This window comes from Balearica regulorum, chromosome 10 (assembly GCF_011004875.1).
Source record: "Balearica regulorum gibbericeps isolate bBalReg1 chromosome 10, bBalReg1.pri, whole genome shotgun sequence".
Classification (NCBI taxonomy): Eukaryota; Metazoa; Chordata; class Aves; order Gruiformes; family Gruidae; genus Balearica; species Balearica regulorum.
The window spans coordinates 15,217,730-15,242,163 of NC_046193.1; the positions used below are offsets into that span (position 1 = coordinate 15,217,730).

Here is a 24,434-nt window from a genome sequence, read left to right on the forward strand (position 1 = left end):
ACTGAAGAATTATAACTTATGTTGCACCACAAGAATAATCCTTCTGATAATATCCTACAGTATTTAATAAAGACAAAACCAGCATGTGTCAGACATTAACAATACTGTTGTATGAAAAGCTTCAAAACCATTTATAATAAAGTTCATAATCCTTCCATACAGTTAATTTTAAAAATTACAGAATTCTAAAGAAAATATGATTATCTAATCAACCTTTAGGATAGTTTCCTTAGAAAGTCTGTTTTCTATCATACTGTGCAGTGCAAAACTGAATTTTATGTGGTAATTATTAAATTGGTCCCTTCCCTTACAGGAAGGCAAAAGAAATCAACAGATGCTTGCAATGAGCCCTGCAGCAAGGCACAACCAAAACCAAGAAAATTTTATAGGTTGAGTTGATTTCAGAAGACAAACAATGAAGCTGTATAGATACAAATAGACTTCTGAGGCACATAAAAGGAGTAGTAAAGTAAGGAATAGAAGATACACTACAACTAACAAACTATGGGTAAGTAGTAACAGTACTATTAAGATGATTACTTAGTTAAGTGTTCAAGTAACCAGTGCGCGTCAGAGGACTTACATCCTACATAAAGTATATACTTTATCGGAATCAGATTGGGTTTAGCTTATACTACAGAACACCTTCTCAAGACTCCAGGCAGTTTAGCTTTGAAAAAAATAAGGAAAAAGTAAATAATTTTGCTAAAAGATATCCAGAGAAAAGTAGTTCCCAGTAATTTGATAAACAATTCTGATGTTACAGAAAGTATTAACCATAATGGAACAAGGGACACCATGCATCTAGTCCCTATTAATGAATTACTATAGTCAAGACTCCTTATCACAAGAGCTAACTAGGCCCTTAAATATAAAAAACAATTTAAGATAGTTAAAAAGATGTTTAGCAACGGTTCTAAGAAAGAATTTGAAGATTTTTTTTGTTCTCTTCCTATGGTAAATTCGATCCTACAGAACCAAAAATAGCTCAAAACAATTATTGCAAAGTTGAGAGAAAATTCACGTAGATTTACCTTCACAAATTACCATTCTGTGCGGATACTTTCAAAGGGTACAGGAATTTGGTTGATAAAAAAAAGCTAGATTGCTTTTGGTATGCCACTGACTTTCTCTAGTGCGGATTATGCCCATAAATGGAGCAATTTCTTTAGTTGCCAGTTATACAGGAACATCTTCTGAGTAAAAGCTATCATGACAAAAACCCAAACCCTGAAAATTTAATCCTGTGGGTTCAAATGCAACAAATACTACTTTATTAATATAGTTTTGAACGGTTTCATCTATGAACATGTTGTACATCAAAGGAACATTATCTATTGCATATGTACGAGACTCAGAGCACATGCTCACATTTCCAATCACTGCTTTATGAGAAGTATGCAAAAATAAAGATATAAAGATATCACTAATCATGCAGGTACTGGAAGATCTGGGATAATAATAATTACAAAACCCAAAACCTTAGAGGAATGAGGTCTAGGCTTTGGAAAAAGAAATAAACAGCCATCTTGCCAAGTTACACAAGATTTTGTAAAAGAACAAAAGGTATGGTTTATAAGACTATGGGAGCTTGTGTCAAATATAACAACAAAGGGCATGAACTTAAGCTAAGGAAAGGTCACCTTCAAAGAAAGTGTTGGAAGAAATGCTTTACACAGAAAATAGTTACGATGGAAAATAAGCCACTATGACAACCTTTGCAACAAGTGATATAAACTTTAAAAGGTAACAAGCATTTGAAAGACAGTTATTGTGCAAATAGAGAAAGAGGGAGAGAGAGAGATGTCTGGCCTTTTCAAAAATAGGCTTTGCATCCATCTGTCTCTAAATCACCAGCATTACATCCCTGTCTACTGCCTCATAAGCCACTAAAAGAGAAAATTGACACCTAACTATACTGAACGATCTAACCAGAAGATCCTGACAGTTGAAATGGGTCTTAGAGATTCCATCTCCAAATGTTATTGCCTGAACTTGCTCATTTCAGTGAAGGAATAAATCTTCTCCCATCTATTTCAGAGCCTTCATTTCTCTTTTAATGATTCTTCCACTTTAACAAGTTTTGATTCAATAATTTATTTATTTTTTTTAAACCAAATGCATAATCTTAAGTGGCTACCCATCACAAATATACTGAAATTGCATATTAAAAAACTCAATTTTCACCTTGTGTCATCTGGGCATCACCCTGAATCCCACATCTTTAAAATCAGGAAAAATATTAATTTTATCAATTCTATGAAATATAAAGAACAGTTGAATACTGCTTTTTAAGTTCTGACCAACTGCTGAATAGACAAGGGAAACAGCCATAATGCAGACAAACCTCTGAGGAAGTCTAAGCTATGTTTGGAATTCTGTCCTCAGGAAGGTTCAAACAGGAGCTCGACATCATCTTTGTTAAACATTCAAGGGCACACCTATACAGCTTCAAAAGAGAAAAATAACTCTCACCATAAGAAGTCTCATTGAAACAAATATAATCAAGTCAAGATGGCTCCAGATGCTCGGTTCTTCAGTGAAAGAATCAATAAAATAGTTTAAATTACAGGATTCCATTAAAAATTAACTCCACTGTATCCTACCACATGCAACACAGAAAACAAACTCTACTAACCACAGCCACCTGCTCGCTTAAGAGGGAAACTACTTCTGGAATTAACATTTGTTATTGTCTGTGCTAACAGATTCTACTAGGAGATTGGTCTGTGTTACCATCATTCAATAATGTTGCTATTAAGAACAATTTTTACCATAATTAGTGTAGTTTAGAAAGCATAAAGAAGTTGAATGGTTCTTAAAATCTTTAATGATTTGTGGTGATTTTCACCATAAAGATGACAATGTATTAGCTTACCAGATGCCAGATCATGCAACAGATCATTAACAAGAGCATGTTTTCTGAATACTTTTCAAATAAATACCAGCTGGTTTATTCTCAGCAAGCAGACATAGTTGCAAACATCTCTTATCTGATTCACCAAACTGATGTCAACTACCTCATGTACTAAAATCTCTAATGTTCACATATAACTTTTGTCTCAAAAGCAGTACACTATGTATGCTGTCCTGCAAAGATCCAAAGTGATACAATCAAAATTTTCAGACTTTAAAAATATTAGAAATTTAGTTTAAAAAAATTGAATTTATTTAAATACAAAAAAATTATTATATTGCACAACTATTCCAGATGTACCCTAGAGGTGATCTGATTATAAGGAACAGTACATTTCTTATCTGTCAAGAGTACTTTGAGGATCAAGACAGTTGAAGAGAATCATTTCAATGGATTGATACCTTTAGGCCACTGCATTTGAACAATCATATCCACACATTCAAAATAGAAACTAAAACCAATATACTTGGCTATCTGGAATTTGCTGTATATTTTAGGCAAGACAATATTGATGGTCCCTGACAATCAGCTGCTGCTGATCTTAGAGGCACCTGACCCTTGCACATCTCCAGTGTAAATATAGAACTCAGTTACCAGCATTGCCTTGTTGCGGCTAGTGCAAACATGTGCAAGGAGTACTTGTATCACCTTCCATGGGAAGGGGGGGAGAAAACAAAAAAGCAAACAAACAAAAAACCACCTTGGAGGGGAGGAAAAAAAAAAATCCCACAGTATTCTCAGCATTCAACTCTCTCTTTTTACCTCTTTTGGGGAACAAGCAGGCTCTAACAGACTCCATCTCTAGTGTCTGCCTCTTTCTCACTGTAATTGTAAAGCTGGGATCAGGGAAGACACATCTATTTGTTCCTCTCTGTCACTAAAACGAAAATGTCTTCTGCTATTTGGTCAGCTTTGAGTATCCCTTCACTGGACAAGACCTCATTTCTCTAGAGTAAAGCATACCTTACAGGGGGAAAAAAACAGAGGAAAAAAAGATTTTTGGAAAAGGAAAATGGTACAACTAAGTTTTGTTTCCCTTTTACAAGTGATCTGTTTAAAAAAGAAAAAAATTCTCAGTCACAGTTAAGGAAGTAGAAATTCCTCAAATAAAACACAAAATGAAAAAGCAACTCCTCCCCATCACCAAAAAGTAATAGCTACTCACAAGAGTTGATAATGACCATCCACAGGCTTATACAAGGGAAAAGGGAAGAATATCAACATATGTGATAACTGCTGTTTATCAGAGTGAGTAATTTAGAACTCATTTACTAGGTATGTGTCTGTCAATACATCAATTGCTTGAGCTGCTCATTCCACAGCTGAACTACTGAACAAGTAGCAATTTCAAAACAATTTTTTACATAATGCTTAATAATCAAAACATATCCATTGCTTTTCAAATGAACCATTTTTCCTTTCATATTACACATTTAATAATGGCTTTATTCTTAAACTGACTGATAGTAACTCTTTGTCTTCATAAATATACAAATGGAAGAGGGAGAAGTTCAATATCCTACTCTCCTGCAGCATGTTCATTTTATGCCACTCTGAGTCAAAGGGCATCTGGATATTATCTAGCTCATATTTTCATTCTGTGGCGGGATAAACCCAGGTCATTTCTGTATTAGCCGTTTTACTCACCCAAGATGATCAAAGAACCTAAGAGCTGCAAGGTAGCCTGACAGCAGTTTTGTCCTAACCTATTCATATTCATAATGGGAAGACTGAGTTTCTAATCCATTTGCATGCTTAACTAGCTTTACTGTATTTCTTATCTAACCTGAAACTGTTTAAATTTTAGTCTGTTCTGTTCTAGCAGTTCCTGTTTTGGCTTAGGAGGGGAAAAATAAATGACCATTGCAAAGAGGGGAAAACTTTTTTATTATGACATGAGGACATATAAGAGGTTTCTGGTTGGCTTTGGAGGTTGCTGATGGTTGTTTGGGGTTTTGTTGCATAATGTCAATTCTTGGGAATTTGGAACCTGAGATGTACTCAAGAAATGACAAATCTAGTGAGACTCCTCTTTAAGTAGATCAGTTTTATGTTGACTTCACCCCACCTCCAATAGCTGAGACCACAGATGATTAATTGATGATATACCCAAGGCTTTGATACTTCAATACATTAGTCTATGTGGCTGGCAGTACATCTCATACTTTCTTGGATCATATTCCATTGTACTCCACTGCAATTTACCAAAACAAATCCATAATCACATCAAAGAGGAGCACCATAACAAGATCAATGAAACCCAAATGTAAGAACCTTCTTTGATTCCCAAATCAGAAGTATCATGGTAGCTCCTTTTAAGAGGTGAAGATAGCTTTATATTAAGATTTTTCTTTTAGCTTTTAAAACCTGTGAGGTTTTTCATGAGGCAAAACTACCAGTTTCATATTGGAAAAGTCTTGATTTCACTACATAATTAATTTCTTCAGGGAATCACTATTAAGTCACCAGCTCACTAGCAGAACCACTTGGGGTCCCGTTGTGGCCACATGCATTTGAATGGAAAAGGCTGAAGGCTTCAGTGTCTGGAGATACTCTGGCTTGACTAAAGTTTAATTTTAGAATTCACATAGGTACATCAGCTGTGCGATTCAGTTCCCCATTAAATAACATTAGCTTGGTGAAAAATTAGAAGATGCAGAAGGCTACAGGCAGGAAAGCAGAAAAGAGCAGGAAAAGGTTTGTATTTGAGCACACCTCACAACAGATTTCAGCAGAAAGGCAATCTCTCTTCAGAGGTTAGGGTGTACAGCTGGGTACTCTGTTTACTGATGCCAAGCCTCTTGGCTTCATAAAATGTGCTGTTGTGATCGGATTAAAATATTTTTGCAAGAGATACAGAGAAATAAGCTCTATTGCAGATCATGAAATAATCCTCACCCCAGCTCTGTCTACTGGGGGTTGGACTCTCCAGCCTAATCTCTTATTTAAACAAAAAGCCTCACATACAGCCTGTGCCCCAAGTACCTAAAGCTGTTTTGCATTACTGGATCTATTGTAATCCTTCTGTTTCCTTCTAACATGTTCTGATGCACAAGGCTGTGCTCCCAGTTCAAAGGTGAGGCATGTTGATTTAGAGACTAGCAGAGGTTCCTGTTACATCATTTACTTGTTTTGGGGTGGGGTTCTTCCCCCAGGTTGTTTCCAAACACTGTTTAAAGAGGTACCGAAATGGACACGTGTCACATATCCCCCCATAACAATACATTAGCAATTTGGATTTTGCTATTTGTTTCTTCATTCATTGCTGTCAGGACCATGTGAAGAAATTACTGATGGGTCTCATGTCTCAGTGAACAGAGCAGTATGTTCATGTGAGAAATACACACTTACATTAGGAGGTTGCAGGAGGCCTCTTCTTTGTATTACTCAATCTTTACCTGAAAGAAGAAAACACAACTTAGAGATTTTTAATAGAGAGGGTCACAAAATTATTCAATGGAGAAATTCATCCATAAGTGCTCATTGTGTGAGAAAAGGTATATTATCCATGGGAATCTTACTGAACTCCTCAGAACAGAACAGTTCAGGTTTGGGGGACTAAATTTCTATTTGACTTTTTTTTTTTTGCCTATAGTTACAAAAGCATACAGTATATACTTCTGCCACAAAACCACCAAAACAAAAAAATGCAATTATTGTTAATATTTAGACCACCAATTATCAGTTCCCTGTTAAAGTTCCAGTTGCCAAAATGTCTATTTAGTAAATAGGATGGTAATGCTTTCTAATTACAATAAATAGCACACATTTTAGAATGACCACTAAACACAAGTTTTGCCAGAAAGCAAAACCTTGACAAAATCTAATGTTTCTTTGGTTAGAAGCTTCAACATTACGTTGAATTTCATTCAAGTTTTCTTTTAAGCCTCAGCGCAGAGATTGTGAATTCTGAGCTTTAATTAAATCTGCTCTTTACAAGTCACAACTCCATCCTTACAGATAGCACAGCTAGAGCAAATCGATCTTCTGAAAGGGTTACATGAAGTGACATTAGCTTCCCACTACTGTACAGTGAACCCATGTACTGTCTGAAGGGAATAGAAAAGCAAAGGTATTTTTTATTTTTGTACACTGTTAGGAGCTCATTGTTAGGACCCATTTTAGCTACAAAAGTATTTTAGCTCCAAGGATAAGAAAATAATGCATGCCTTATAGCTCAGTCCAGAGGATGATTAGAGTGATTTTGTAGTGTGCAAGGAAGGGACAATATGACCCTACGCATTCCACTCTCAATTACACTAGTGTATTATAGGAAAATGGAGATTAAACATTCCTGTCATGCACAAGATGTATGCAGCTGCCTCTTATTATTTGGTGAAGGTCATGAGTAAAGCCAAACCTGTGACTGCATTCTAGCTAAGTAATTCAGCAGTCCCTTTTCCAAATGTGATTTGATAATGAGTTATTAAGAAGTATGAGCCTGGGGTAAGAAATATGCCAATGTTTAGCAGACAAGTATATGCAACAATCCACGCTGTTACTGTAAATTAGTGACATAAAGATTTCTCTAAGCAGAAGTACAGACCCACCATGAACAGAATTAACCTAATGTGGCATTTTGTCAGCCTACAGAGTGTTTAACAACACTGGAAAGTGCTCTTAGTAGTAGTTCATTGATTCTATTAAATCCCTCTATCCAGGTGCACGTTTTGTGGGACAGTCATTTCCTCATCAGTAACTTGTCTATTGTTTTTTTGCCATCAATATGATTTACTGTCATCCAATAAAACCCTTTAGGGGTCATAAAAATAATGTAAGCATCTATAGAGGAAATATTTAGTTCCAGAAATGTAAATCCAGTGTTTGGGATTGACTGTTGTTGAATGAGAACTGAGAAATTCATACTTCGTTTCGTATCCTTCCAAAGCACCTTTCTCAAATGTAAACAAAAAGTTAACAATGTGCACAGTATTAGAACGGATCCTCCTATCCTAAATACTCCATGAACACAGAATAGCCAATATGCCCTGCCCTGAAGACCCTCCATGGCCCAACACTAGGGATCAAGGTTGAGTCACATGTAGCTTTTAGTATTCACCATTTCCAAGAACAAGGGAAGGAAGATAAAAACTGATTCTCTTTTTCTCAACTAGAAGGGGACACCTAATAAAGCCATTCAAACAGAAGGAGATCGTTTTACAGGGTGCCACGTTACTGTGCACATTCTTTATTGTTTCAAGTGATAGCAAAGCCTACCTTTGTTAGAAAACTTACAGCCTTATGCTGATATGAACATGGAAGGATAAAATGCACTGCCACAAGCATTCAGACCAACCTCACTTGAGCTATGAAACATCTATCGCTCCTTTCACTGGTGTTCCAGGAATGAATAGTTTGCCTTTTTTTCCCCCCCTTTTCCATTCATGACTAGCTGATTTAATACTGCTCTTTCAAAAGCCATTATAATTTTAGAATCCAAGCTGCTAAAAGAAATCTTAATTTAAAAAAATCCTCCTCATGACATAAAAGGAAACACCAAATTTTTTTGTCTTCCTTATTAATCCCATTAAAAATCCTATTATTTATCCTGCAAAAAAGCATCCCCATATTTTCCAGCTAAGTAACTTGACAGCATAACAGCAACTTAAGAGGTCAACTTAGATATGATACATATATATATATATAGCGTGTATAAACGCCAGTTTTCAAGCCAACACTTAGAGGAGACTGATAGAGACAAACATTAACAAAAAGCCTAGTCATCTACTAATTAAGAAGCTTTATACTTGAACGTATTTCAGGTATGTTTTAAAACTACACTAATATTTCAGTTATTTGACGTTCCTTGACATCACACACATTTGTTCCTCAGCGTATTTCTCAGAATCATTATTTAAGACTAAAGCAAATAGACATACAAAAGATACTTGAAAATAACTGGCAAAGGTTACAGGCAGGATTTCAACTTATTAAAACTCCATCGGTTCTCAGTTTCATGAATTTTTATTCTGTGGTGTGGCTTCAAGGCCCACCATTTTGATACTTTGGAATAAAGAACACAGGATTTAAAACCCAAAAGGTACAGGTTCAGGTTTACAGGGCAGAAACCAGGACAGCCTTTTAAACAAGGAGCAAAAAACTTGATTTTGGTGGGGTTTTTGTTATAACCTAAAGCAATAAATTAGTAATTATCATTATTATCATTAATTACCATGCCTCTTCAAGGATGAGGAGGGCTCAAAGAAAAAGTACAGAAAAATCAAAGCAGAAAGTACAATTTTTATATTTCTATCAGGAAGTTTTTAAATGGATTTGGCATTTAAAAAGTTGAAGAGATGAGACATTCATTTATTAGGGAGTATGGGTTTTTTCCCTAAATTTATCATCTCAGCAAGTTGATAAGACCACTGGAATAAAGACTGTGTCTTCTCTAGGAAGTGTTTCATATATATTTATAAGCTGTTACATAAGCATGTCCACATAATGGGACTACTCATATTCCATCATTTTAAAAAATGCAGTAACAAGAAGGATTTGTTTGTTTGAAGTATTGTAGATTTTGAAAATTAACGTCTCTATTTTCATCCTTGGACACATCCATAACATTAAGATTTATACTCCTGCCAGTGATTTATAGTAAGTTATATTCCATATCTGGAATATCTGAATTTCAATGTGGACAGATTTTCATTAATACTGACATTGGTGCATCCTATTTTATTAAGTCCCAGCAAAAATGAATACAGTTCCACAACACTGAGAAACACGTACAGAAGTACGAGACAGGAGCCTAAAGGCTAAAAGCTATCCTGAAAGCCTGTCATGATACCTGCCACAGATGATTTTTTTTTTTTAACTGATTTATGAAGTATTTCATAATGAATTTCAGTCTTTTGAACTTGTCACTGATTTAATACTACATTTTGCATCAAAAATCTCAACTGAAATACTGCCAGTACCTACAACATAACCTTCTCCCCACCCCAGTCAGATATTCCTGTGAGGAGGGAGCAAACATAACTTATCAAATCTATCTAGGGCATTTATTCAGTCCATCACCTATATGCACAGCAAATATGTCAGCTAGAAGGTTTAAATTTAGCCATGGAGATCTTTCAGTGTTTCATTCCTGGGAAAAGGCTCACAATTGTAGCTTGCTCTGAGAAAATAAAAATCCAAAGATTACTTAGCGGCAGCTTTACTGTATGCTTTTCTCATTCTGTTAGTCACAGAGTTTGCTTTTTTTATGAAGATATGCAAAACTAGGTTCTTCTAATGAAACACTAGCAAGCAGACAACACTTGAAATTGCTTTTACTCTGTAAAGTCAAATGGGAGTATTTAAGATTTTTCTGTAATTGCTAAACTGAAGGCTAATCATAGACACCTGTGACAGCTAATGGGTCTGTATTAGTTAAGCAAGTCAGACAGGATTTAACCTTCATTTCTGTTCAGGTGGTGTCCACAAGTCATTAAAGGAGAGAATTAGCTGCAGAGTATCCAAGCAATACACTGCAATTCAGGGATGAGAGCTCCTTAATAGATCTAAAAAAAAAAACCCAACAAAAAACCCACAAAAAAACCCCGAAACAAACCAAAACCCCCACAACACCAAAAAAACCCTCTTCGGTATCTTGTAAGTTATTTTGCCTAGACGTTATACCTACAACACCTTAGCAGCAGATAAGCATTTGGGCATTTATGATGACTGCCCAGCATGCTGACCAACACCTTATTTCTGTGCTCCCTTACTCCCACCCATTTGTCCATACTGTTTCCAGCCTTCCACTTAGAGGCCTTAAAGTCTCTGGATCAGAAGACTTTTTCCCTGTAGGTCTGTAAGGCAGGTCTCAAAGTGGGTCCTGGTTTGCAGCTTGAGTACTCAGTGCTACAGTAATTCAATTTATGAGAATGTAGCTTGTCAAACCTATGATATCTAAACGTGGTAAATGAAAATACATTGAGAAATTCAAATATTGGTAAAGTTTCTACCACCATGTGGAAGTGAGATGAGCACACACCAAGTTGAAAACACAGAATAGTTGTTTGAAAACTGAAAATCTTAACTTTTTAAAATCCTCATGCACAAGCCTTAAACTGGTAGTTGCTAATAAAGGTCATTTAAGAGCACCTTTGACTAGAGCAGACTTTAGGATGGACACTAACAGCTACTGCCACAGTTTGGCAGCAGTTAAAAAAACAACTATAATACACAATCAAGTGAGAAAATAATAAAGAAATCAAGTACAACAATTTTTGTAATATCAAAAGTTTCTAGTGAGCTGCTTGAGATTTTTTAAACAGTATCTCATGCAGTTGAATTCCAGACTACTAGTAAATGGGACTCACTGGGGTAAGTGTGCTGAGTCTATGGAAGGAGAAAAATACCAAGAGGGTATATAAACACATTGAACGTAATTTACATTCTGCTGAATTTAGTGTCTGCCAAGTCTAGAATACTGCTTGAAATGTTGTGTTTATCAGACATCTGGGTAAAATTTAAGAAAGCTGGGAGTTACAGAAATTTCAAAACCATTTGGAAGAACCTCATAACAGTTTATTGTCACGCCTCAAGACAGGTCTTTTTATAAAAGAATGACTACACCATCACTATGAAACCATCCTAAAATTCTGATTCTTGACAATAACACAAAAACTTTTGGAACAGTCTTTAGGGAATGTCAAAAGGATGGGAATATCAAAACACATAAGTTTTGGAAGACAGTCTGTGTCCAGAACATTTACACCCAAGATTCAGAGATGTCTGCAGAACAAAAGCAAAAAACATGTTTTCTGTGTTAACAGTTTTTCCAGTATTACCATTTTTCCCTGGAATTTTTTAAAAAAAATATTTAATGGGGAAGATAAAAATATCTTGACAATTGAAGACAAATTGGGGAGTTCTTGCAATATTCAACAGTACATTGTTTAAGGTACTTGGCTGGTGCCGAATAGCGCATAAATACTCAACAAGAACACAGCCAATTCGCAAAACCTGTCGCCACAAATTAGAAGGATAGTGAACTGGTCTGATCCTTGCCTTGATCATGGCACAGCTATTTTACATTTTCATCTAAAATTCTTGCATTTCAGAAGTTTCTGTAAAGAAAAGCCAACAACACAAAAAAGCCCACTGAATTTATAGTATTCATTTGTGAGAATGATATAAAGCTTGGCCTGTGAAAACAATCAGCTTTCCTCTTGTTTATAGTAAGGCAGGAGCTAGCTTGCACTTCCCAGACCATTATTTTCCTAATAGGCAGGATATCAAACCACTGCATGTACAAGGATCCTGTACTCGGGGAAGAACGTTTTCTCCAAAAAAGTAGACAGATAACTGAGACATACATTCTTTTATCTCCAGATTTGCTGCAAGCCCCATAGCCAGGGAACATAGTAAAACCATCAAAAATAAAAAACACGAAAGATTCATCATCTTGAGACATATCCATGCCCCATTTTCATCTTCCCCCAGCAGTTTTAGGGGCATGCCTTGCTTCTCGTAGGAAAGGTCTGGAATTCCATCCACGCTCTTTAAAATAGTTCCTCTACCTATTCTCTCACCATCTTTCTACACCTTTTTTAGAAAGAGACCAAAAGCACCACCACCAAAAAACCCCCACACAATACATCCCTGAGCATATACAGTCAATGCAGGAACCAGCTTCCCACTCACAACTTTGTAGGCTGAACTTTGAACCTATAGCTCCCACGAGTCCTGCTGAGTCTAGCTCAGTAAGATAAATAAGTACCTGCTATACCTCAGCTAGCAGAAACGTGAATTTTAAAGACGACTAATGCTCAGAATACTGGCCAAATAAGGCAAAAGCTTAAACAAATCACCTTCTCCTGTACTTAGGATGGTTTCCAGTGAGTCCAGAGCCATGTATAAAGCTACCTGAATGTGCTGATGGTTTGCATTCACCAGAAGAGAAACTGAAATGAAAAATCAACTAAAAGGAACCAGGCTAAGCTCAGCAAAGCCTTTGTTTCAACAAGTTTGCCCAAAGGCTGCAACTGAAGTGTACAGTTAACAGCTTGAGTTGATAACCTCAGACATATAGCTTATGTCAGCATGTGGTCCCACATCCACTACTATAATCCCATTCCTGGAACTACCTAATGGATTTTTACTTTCTTGCCTTTTTTTCCCCTGAATAAGCCTTGCTTTAGCTAACGGCACGTCTTGGCTACGCCAGAGATTTCAGACCGTATTTTGCTACAAACTGTAAAGTAGCAAACACACTTTTGGCCTGTATGTAAAATCTAAGTCTGTACAGAAACCCCAAGGTCTCTAATATACTCATCAGCCAGTTCCCTCCCAGAGCAGGCTGCTGCTGCCCTGATAGTTTTCAATTTCACTGGGAATAAGCCATAAAATGTTCAGGAAAGAAGCATCTAGAAACATCCATTATATTTTTCATGCTTATCTGGGGAGGTTTCTTCTCTGGTTAAGAGAATAATTTCAATCAAAGGTTAATTATGCACTAGCTTTCTAAGAGCCTATAAAGGATTTACAACAGGTTGTTGGCAGCATGCGGTAGCACTGATCACCTCCCTGCAAAAAAACTTCAGATTGATAGCTGCCTTATGCAGAGTTAGTTTAGCTATTTTTTCCTTACTCGCCTTATAATTGAAGGAGGAAAAAAATAAAGAAAAAAAACTACACCTGAAAACCTAGTGTTCTACAATCTAAATTCATGAACTAAACCATGCACAGCAATGAATTGCAGATCTCCTAGAACCAGTAGCAAAGCTTCTGTTAACTTCAAAGCAGCCCAGCTTTGTCCAAAAGGAATGCAATAAAACAATGACATCTAAGGTTCTCAAGGTTAGGTAGAAAATATGAACAAACAAGAAAGTCATTTTACGAGCAGCTTTCTGCAGCTTTCCTTCAGAACCGTTGTTACAACCTATGTTCATCCACCCAAGGAGCCTGAGGCAGTGACCTACTGACAGCCATACACAGAATTTGCTTCAATCCTAGAAGCAACTTCACCCAACTCAACTAGTCAATACTAGTTATTGATAGGTGAATATGCAACCTAGACACAATTTTCTTCTTAAGTTTGTGACTTTTCAGTATTTCAGAACAAATATTAGTAAAGGTTGTCAGAGGTCTGCTTCATTACTGGAAATAGACTAAAACTTTTCAAGAGATGCATTATTCTTTTTTATAAATAGTTATAGCAACAGAAGATGATGACAAAAAGGTTAGCGACAAACTGAATACACCACAGGTATCTTCCAGGTACCATATCCACCACATCTATATTTTTACATGCCGTACATGCATACAAGCCATAATGGCACTAGAGAGGTAGTTACGTACAAATAACAAATAAAATAGTGGTTCAAAACTGCATCAATACAAGAATCATTCCAGCAGAGCTCACAGTAACCTGTATGCAAAGGAGAAGTTCAGAACAGAGTAGACAGATTAATATCTGTATGTGCATTAAAAAAATCTGTAAGCATTTATGAGCTAAATAACAGGTCCATCCTTTGAGTTTGGAATAACAATAAAGCAAACCCCATGCAACATAAATGTTACCAAAAAAGCAGCCAATGTAAAATTCTTGTTTTGTCTTTTTGCCAGATGATAAAAGTGATTCCCCACATGGAAATTAGATTCTTCAGAGCTATCATACTGAGTCATTTAATTTGTCTAAGTACTCCTAATGCAGTTGCACACTGCAATGAGCATTTGAATTTTAGATTAAGCAAATGAAGGGCAAGGTATTTCTTCATACACACAGTTAGAAAGACTCCTACTAGCAGGATGCCCCGCACAGCTTATAGAGACAGACAGTAACCTAGTGCAATTTCATCTAGCCATCAGAAGGATGGATGTATCTTTTACCAATATTGTTTTTACTTATATATTTAAAAATTCCATCCCTTTTACATCTCCCTATACGTAACAATGTCTCACAGCTAATGCATGGAACTAACATGGTATAGGATAATTACAATTTCTACTTTGATGCACTGCCATTCAAACTTTCAGCACATCACCATCATTCTAACTTCTCAAAGTCTGTTTAAATAAATGTTTTGTTGATTAGTCAGGGCAGGCCTTCCAACTGTAAAGTCTGAAGTTTGAACATAGAGTGTTTAGACAGAAGTTAAACAGTCTTAAAGTCTCCCTGAATTCTGTCTACTGATCAGCCTTACAAATTCTTTCTCTATCTTCCTCAATTTCGCACAAACCCAGTAAAGGCAATCCAAACCTTAGGTTGGCAGCACCTCACTCTAAACTATTTATTGCATATTTCCTACGCATAAGCAGTTCAGGCATGGCTTAAATAATTCTATCTGTACCTTGTGTTCCATTTAAAAAAATAATAGTAGAAGAGCACAAGTGAAGTCTAGGGAAAAGGTTTCTAAATTATATCATAAAGCACTTATTAATAGTCTGAGTTCTTGTTACCCTTTGTTGCCAACAATTAGAAGTAAAATAGCCCATTAATGCTACTAATCATAGATCATGCAGGCACTCATCTCTGACCTGGAGACATAATAATACTACAAAAAAGCAGTGCCACCTTCAGTACTTCATCTAATTAAGAGTGAATGCAGAGATCAGTTTAGTGCAAACCAAGTACTGCATCTCTTTCTGGAGAAAGAAAGAACACCCATTAGATTTAAGTGGCCAGAAATATTTTGTCAGCAAAAGGAAATAAATTTAAAACATTGTCAGACAGATGACAGGGTAGTGTGCAGGCAAGAGACATTTCTAATATAAGGAGTTGAATAAAATATACTTAAAATCTATTTGACATCTTTTTTCCCCAACCCCATCCCCACTATCAGTTGCTCTGTTTCATGTGGGTTTAAGATATATTGGTGATTCTCATGTTGCCATAAGCATAACCTCATTAATTTTAAGAGGTCAGTCCTGGCTTAATTACCTACAGCCTGGCAGGTCTGTAGGCACTCTCTTATCCTCACATGGTAATGTACACTCGTGTTCAGTAACGCCATCCCAATTGGTAGGCAGAAGGAGAGGTGCTCACAGTTTCCCATAGGCACCAGAAGCATGCATGTGGCTGTTACACAGATTCAGCTCTACAGCACTGCAGAGCAGACTACAATGGCTTTAATCCATGAAAAGGATGAGAAACAGCTAAACAGTGATTAAACATCTGCACACTATCCAAGGGCACTTTGTTAGAGGTGCAGTTCCATATCTTGGAAAAGACTCAGTGGGTAGGCTAGGCTGGCATTAAATATGTTAGTACTAAATCTTTCAGAAGTGGTCTGATTGTTTGAATTCTTGTCCTACTGCTCTGTTTAAGAACTGCATAGGATAAGTTAGCAAGTTGCCTGATTTCTCTGAAAACTAAACACAGAACAGTTTACTGGCATTACCAATACTAGATGGGAAAAGATTTTTAAGAATTTGCAATGCACCTGGAGAGCTCAAATCCTCTAATACAAGGTTTCAAGTCTACTATCAGTAAGCTTCAGTCAGAGAAAGCTGAAGTTATATTGCCAGCACTGTAAGACAAGCTGTCACTTTGTCAAATGATTTTTTACTGAACCTGACTGCAAGCATAAAGCATTAACATAATTTATTAGAACAATTAGAATGCATCCTTGTTGTCTTCTAATTACATTATTCCTTGTACTGGTAATTACATCAGACAAGAAAAGAATAATAGCTTCAGATTTCTAAAATCATCTGTAGAGTACGTGAGGAGAGAATGATCAATAATGCTAATCTACTGGAACACAAATTCCCAGAAAGAGATATTTTATCATGAGTGATTCTTTAAATAATCAGTGTTATGTCTCAAAGTCCATGTTACTTTCACTCATACCTAAAAAAAGCACAAACATGAGGGAACAGACACTGAAATAATCATCAAAAATATTGAATGATATCTGTACTCCAAGGGCTGCCAGGTGAAGGGCATATTATCATCTTCTCCCACTGACCACAAACCCAGAAGAAACAGCTGTCACTACATTATCTTTATACAGACAAAGAGAAGAAACTGATGCAGAACACCACTTCTCCCCCATACTTCCAATACCAGAGATGTTCCAAACCACCCAATTAATTCTAATATCTAAAATGAGTTAACAGTCTATCTTTTAAATTATTTTCTCAGTGGGAATGCCATCAGCTGTAACAGAAAACTGTTCACCCGGACAGTCTTTTCTTTACCATTCCCAAACTCCTCTGAACTTTGTTAGCACTCTGCATTGACTATGTCAATCAAAGTTGCCCTGAACTTTAAGAATCATTAAATATTTTACAGCTAGGAAATAAACAGCAGGAAGGAAAGTAGGGAAGGACACAAAAACAAAGAATGAAAACCAGCAAAAGTACGAGAACAAATATGAGTAAAAGGTCCAACAGCAGAGCACAAAAAGATACCATCAGGTTTCTCCACATTAATGGAAGTAACCCTACAGTTGAAGGACATCTTATAGAGCAAAAAGGCAGAGTAGTGTCAACTTTTATTACATCCCTGACCCTTTCTTTTCCTACCAACAAGAAACATGTACACAAATTTTAATGTCAGTGTTGATTGGTTAATTTAACATTACAAACTGCAAAGCAGGTTAAGCACACCATTATCAGGAATGTACTTGAGAAATCGGTGATGCGTGAAATATTACAGCAGCTACATTCCATCCTTCATGCCATCTCATTCGCTCCAAGAGATTGTTTAGAGGAATAGTCCAAATCTTTAATAATCTTCCACTACAAAGATCCTACTTTTTTTCTGGAATTCTGCAAAAGCCTTGGGGAGGTTTTTGTTGCTTACAGACCCACTTTCACATTTTACCCACCTCGCTATTGGGTTTGGGTGAGAGGGAAAGGCAAAATAGTTTGTAGCACCTCTACATCAAAGAGGTCTCCATGCATTACTGAAATCTAGAGCCTTTAAAAAGCCATCAGCCCAGTAAATACCATAATAGCCAATAAGACATCATTCCTCATGAGAAGAGCCTAGGGTCTAATGAAGGCACAAAAATCTAATAAAATTCAGGCCATGTACAGAACAGGAAATAACATTGGACCAGGAAAAAAGGAAACTAGCAGCCAAAAAGCTAATGAAGCAAACTAGAGGAATACCAGAATTAGAACTGGAACTAAGAAGAAGAGGAAAAAGCTTACTGAACGTAAGTCACATAAGATTATAAGTAAAAATAAAGCTAGGGAAGAGACTGGAGAAATAAGTGAATAGCTGAAAGTAATTACTAAGCATTTTAGTGAACTTCAACTGAGGTTGGTTTCATTACACCTCTGTATAGGATTCCAGAATTTATGGTAGCAAATAGTATGATACAACAGAAAGTTCTGCAGCCCCTCTTAAAACTTCTACTTCATGTCAACTCAAAATAAAGCCTGCAGACCATTTGAACTAGACACTATTTTGTTAGCTTTTTTTAAACTGTCCATTTTAGGAAGAGCTGTTTTTCAGATTAAAGACTTCCCAGTTTACTTCCTCTAAACAGTGTTTTTGTACTTTGATTAATCAGAATTAAATCTACACTGATTGACAGTGTCTAGATAGACGCCTTCCTAGCAGAATCGGGGGTCAATGTACTTCATTCCCATTCTTTGTTCTTCTACTACCTATTCTAGGATCTTCTACAGAGTTTTGCAAATCTCAGACCTGTCACCACAGAGTTGTACTTTCCCAGTTAAGACAATCAAGTGGTCCAAACACAAAAGCTCTTTGAGCAACTTGAAACATATTTAGCCTTTGTCTCAAAGACAAAATCTTTATAGAAATACATAATTCATACCATACAACCCGTGCTTGGCCCTCCTTTTGGAGGGATCATATCTCAAGCTAAACTCAAAGAGATTTTTTTTTCCCAGATAAACCCAGAAATTAAAAAAAAAAAAAAAAACACCACACAACCCACAACATAACCTCTACACCAGTCTCACTCATCTTTTACCCAGAACAGTATCTGGAGAACTACTTGAAATAAGAATGCAGCACTTAGATAAAACAGCCTTCGCCATGCCCTGCTAAAACTGAAGCCTGGGCCAAAGCTTTAATCTTCTATGGTTTCCCAGAGTGCAAAGCTTAATCCATGGAGCTTAAAAGATGGACATACAACCTACCTGGGATAAGTCTGAATTCATTTGAAAGCCTCACCTGGCACTCAGCTATTCATTTATGCCTTTCATACTTAGAAAGGAGAAATAATGTATGCAAGTGTTAAATGCAGCACAAAAACCTCAAGGTTCCCTTTCTCACAACACGAGGCTCAAGTTTGGATAATGGACCTTCTAGTAAGAAGGAGGCATAATATGTAAGATATAGGCCCTACATGAACACCTACTTGTACACACATTTCCTTCCCCACTGTGAGGTTAACCACTGGATCCACACAACTTGCAGACCCAAAGTTTAAAATGCTCCTGTCCCTCCAGGACCACAGGGAACATAGGATCCAATTACTAATCATAAAAGTAGAAAGGCAAGATCTAATCTATCCTTAAGTCTCAAAAGCTGAAAATATTGTTATTTTTTCTGGCAGAGTAACCAAGGAAAGCTCAGATCAAAAAGTGGTTCCTAAAACACTGTGTTACCTTCAAAGTAGAATTATCATTTTATATTAACAAAAATAAATGCCCTCAGCAGTCCTCATTATCATTTCAGCAAAGAAGATCTGGAGAAAAATATGCAGTAGTTTTTTTCAGTGCTCACTCTGGAACAACTGCAGCTGTTAAATTCAAGTAGAAAATTCAGCCTTCTGCATTCTTTACTTTCAAGGATACCTCAGAGAAGCAAAGTCCTGACTTATCTATTGATAGCTCAGCCAGCTTCCCTAAATGGACTGCAAATAATTTTCTGAAAGCTTTATAAAAGTCTAGGTATTTTTCAATGCAGTAAAAAGACAACAATCTTGAATTTCTTTTCCATCAGACATTTCCACATCAGTGAAACTGTGCAGCTGTAGGCAAATAGGAGATGATACAGTACAGGTGATTGCACATATCTTCAGTAAAGAAGATATTGAGAATAAGTTCTTCTAGGATGCATCCCCAGTCTAAAGTACTTTTATCTTCTTGGGAGTTTAGAGTTCGTTTGCCTTTCAGAATGCAACAACAAAAATAAGTCACATCTAATTGTGTCCTATGCATTTAACAGAGACATGGAATTAAAGATATAAGCAAGCTGCAAAAAGTTACTTGCCATTTACAAAGTAGACCTAAATCTAATCCTAACAGGCACCCTACTGTGAGCCAACATGGTTAACTGCTGATGAAGAGTTCACGTTTTATTAATCTAATGGATTTGTAACTGAAGCAAACATTATTATACCCAGGAATTTACATCTGCAAAAAAGGATTTACAGTGGTTCACTCGACTGTAGGAAAGATCTAAGTTTTATACCAGTCAACCAGCAGTACAAAAATAAAACCACAAAGAACATGAATGAACTGAAGGTATAGAATTACACAAATGAGTGAGACCACAAAGACATAAATGTTTACAAAGGAAGGAAAGGAATATGTGAAGCAAACCAAAAAAGAGTCCACATACGAAGACAGCATTGCCACCAGAACAAAGTGGCATCGTGATTCTTTTGAGGCCACATGTTGTTCTTGTGTTCACCATCTGACGAAAAATTGCAGGAATTTCCAGTGTGGATACAAGCTGCAGTAAAATGAAAACTTTACGAAGGAACTTATGTTTTTAAAATTACTCAAGGAATTTCGTGATTCTTGCCACATCACTTCTTTCCCATTGTTTTCATGTAAAGTTTCCCATTGAAAACTCACCCATAGGAGTATAGAGGGGTAGTTTGGAGACAAAAGTATGAAAGATTTGTTGCACAGATTTTCATTAAGGATTGCCTTTAAGCACTGTAAGTTTAGAAAGTCAGTATATTCCTGTAAGCCTGTTTGCTAACAAAGCACAGATAGGGGCATGCTACCATTTGGTTTGTTCATACATTACATACAAATAGCTTTAAAAATCATAGCAAAAGCTACAACCAATAATCTCAATGAAGCAGCTGTCATTAGCAGTCAGCACGAAGTCTGAGAAAACAGGCAGTAGCATCCAACCTTTTAAAACTCTCTTCTACCATCTTCTACAATTATCTTAAATATAAATGATAGTCTCCCCAGTGACTGCTCCAAGGCATGCTTTTTCTTTTTTTCTCCCCCCCCCGCCATTTTTTCCCCCTCCTTTTAATTCTTTTATGTAATGCCAAAAAATAAATATATAGTTTTTCCAAAAACAGCAGGGACAGGATGGATGACACACCACAAAAATGTTTTCTTTAAGAACATTCCTGGAGAGTTTTGCTTCCTAAACTGCCCCACTCACAGAAGAAAGTTCAAATAATACTACAAATAACTGTGAGGTTTGAAATTGTTTAGAAATAAGTGATTTTTTTTAAAAAATAGAAAATTTTGTTTATTTTACACTTCAGATAAAATTCCCTTCCAGACCTTATTCAACAAGCATAATTTTATCATCTAGTCACTAGAGTGAGATTCATGTTACCTGAGTTCAGTACTTTGCGCTCTCACAGACTTCAGGACTAGATTTTCACACATCACTTGATCTTTCTGTGAGTGTAATGAGGACCAGTTCACTGAGGTCTGTGGAGCTTTCAGATGTCAAGAGTAGGAAAAGAAAATAGGTAAACTCAGGGATGTTCCCAGTTCACTAGTACTTGGGGACATACCAGCAGCTTGCAAACTCAGAACATTATTGCAGTTCAAATAAGCAATTTTTCAGAATGATACAACGTACAAAGGAAAACACATGCTTACATTGATGCCTGCAGCCCTAAGGGTTTTAAAAATCAGGCTTGAATGCACACTTGAGAACTTACAGGGCCATGAACACAAAAAAGCCTAACAATCTTCTCCCTCCACAAATACTAATGTAGAAGTAAACAATGTAAAAAGAAATTTGTATCTGTATTATTATTTGTGATATCAAAGACAAGCAAAAACCTATACAAATATTCAAATTATTTTTCAGCTACTGAAGTGGCAAGGGTTTTATTCCGATGCATCAAAAGCTGAATTTTAATATTTCACTACAGTAATCTACAATAAGTTTTATAGCAGAAAAAGAAAGTAATCCCTCAATTGCATAGATTATCCAAAAAAGATTTGCTGGAGTTTGTGTAGGTTGTAGACAAGATAGAAGCACAAATCTAAACTGAATCCAACCTCTGCATGGATGTTTAAGCTAGTCATTGCTGAGAATCAATGTTGTATAAGTTGTGCTTCTTGCATTTGTAAAAATACATTAAATGAAAAAGTAACAACACTGAAAAATAATCTCATACTATGGCCATTTTTTTTTTTTATCATTATAGCAACAATAGTTGGAGTTTATATGCAGCAAAAAAGACCAGTGAGCAAAAAGCAGTATTATCACCTACTGAGCAAGACAAAATTTTAACACAGAAAAGGCATTCTACTCGGCTACTTGAACTACATTAGCACCATCTATGTGTCTCATCTATTTTGGAAACATTGAGAAATGTCCAGTGGTAAGGTACCATTGAATTGGCACTTTGAGCACCTGGAGCAGAAGTTAATACTTAGATGTATTTTTGCCATATGAAAACATGTAGTCAAAGAGAAGACCAGGTCCATTTACCTTGCTGTACAAGATAAGCTTGAGAACCAGTTTTCCTTTTAATAAGTCACACAGACAAATTTGCCATAAGAAAATTAAAGAAAAAAAACTGCAAAAAAAAAAAGGGGGGGGGGGCATGGAGATTTTTCCAAATTTGTCTTAAGGGTCACGTCAATGGTCTAATCTTGACAGTTGTTAAAGATATAAATGATGACATGGACAGCCCCTGAAAACAGGATTTAGCTTTCAGGAACCTTCAGAAACACATTTTCTTCCTCCAACCCAGAAGTGCCATAGTTTCCCACTGGTTGCCACATCCATCCTCTGCACAGACCTGCGGCTCCTGGCTTGTTTCTCAGTGCGTGGAAGGGGTTATAACTCCTCATGCCCTTTCCCTACATATCAGCCAAAGCCACCACTCTTCCTCACAACAGGCCACAGCAGTGGCCAGCTCTACAGTCACCCTTCCAAGCTACTTGATCTTCACCTATTTCCGCACTATGTATCCCCCAGCAATCCCACTCCAGTAGCGAGGAGCAGATACATCTCACCAGCTCTGCACACAGGCAGCACAGAGCTGGACACACTTGCTCATTAGGTCCTTACTCTGGGTCTCACTTGTAACACACTTGTTCCTTTGTAGTGTGGCCTGTCTCCCCAGCTGAGAAACAAGAAGTTTCCTACCTTACAAACCAAGGATCAACACATGACAAACTACCAAAATATTTCAGAAGTCTATGTTGCTTGTGAGCAAGAGAATTAAAACAGGAACATTGAAAGCTTGTTCCTTATTCCACATCCTGTAAAGGACTGAGCTCCTTCACCAATAGCACAGTGTATAAAAGGGGTCATTTAAAAAGAAAAAGAAATCAGGTTGCTGGTAAAGCCATGGTGAGACACATTAAACATGGCTCATATTAATTAAAATACAGAAGAAAAATTTGTAATTTACTCAAGACTCCTAGCTAGTTTTAGATGAAAATGGCATCCTGTGGGTAGCAAATCAGCATGATTTGGTATTACGCATTTTCAAACTATTTAATGAACCTTTTTGTTGCTGTTATTTGTAGTTTGAAAAATAATTTACAAAGAAAGAAGTGTTTGAAAGTATGATATTTAGTCAAAAAAGCTTAAAGCCTGGCTATAACTCTGAACTCCTTGCACACCCATCACATCTGTCAGCCCAAAGATGCATAAAAACAGAGATCATATGATAAGCAAAGATAAGATGAGACAAGATGCTCATCCTGGGATAGAAGAGACAGGGGGAATTGGATTAAAGTAGTTCATTTATTTTTTAATAGAAATTGCTAATGAAATGCTGCAGGTTAAAGTAACGGCTGTTCTTTAGTAACTAAATTCTACACAAGATACTGTAAATAGTTCAAATTTCCTTCTTTTTTTTTTTAATATAGAAGCTTTAATACTATCATAATTAACAGCAACACTGCTAAAGCACTGCTTTACTCTTACGCTAAAGATACTTTGCACTCACATTGAACAAAGGGGAAATGTAGATCCTACAGTTCATGTAAGCGAACTAATGAACCAGGAGAACAGGTAGGTAAGAAGTGGTAGCTATTTTAAGTCTTCTACCTGAACCGGCTCTCTGAAGCCAACAGGCCAGGAAATCAACTCAGAATATCTCCTGAAGCAGATCTGAAGGGCTTCCTTAGGGAAGAGCTCCAATCCATCTCAAAACTGAAGAAAACCAAAACCAGTCTCAGAACAGCTGAAGCTCTTCAGATACAAGTGCAGAAGTAGAAAGTCTAAAATTGGAACCTCATGGTTTTGCTCTCTATAAAAAAACCACACAGTAATTTATTTTTTTTTTTACATGTTTATGTATTTTTTACTGTTCTGCTTGTTCAACGTGCCTGCTGTATCTTCTGTGAGAGCAACACAGCAGGTAGCAGTGCTGGTAACAGAATGCTAGACACTTCTGATTCTTGCCAGTCTGGT

General features: G+C 36.6%; 1 protein-coding gene across 8 annotated transcripts in view; it reads right to left on the bottom strand.

The window, feature by feature from the left end:
• Positions 1-24,434, bottom strand: part of FHIT (fragile histidine triad diadenosine triphosphatase) — a 615,120-nt gene that overhangs the window by 488,016 nt on the left and 102,670 nt on the right. For 5 of the 8 annotated variants that reach the window (XM_075762300.1, XM_075762302.1, XM_075762298.1 and 2 more), the window contains one exon: positions 6,269-6,315. The exons of 2 other annotated variants lie outside the window; for them this stretch is intronic. The gene's annotated coding sequence lies outside the window, so the exon portion shown is untranslated. Of the gene's footprint in view, positions 1-3,679; positions 3,881-6,268; positions 6,316-24,434 lie in introns of all 8 variants that reach the window. One more of the 8 variants, XM_075762299.1, reaches the window with a different exon arrangement.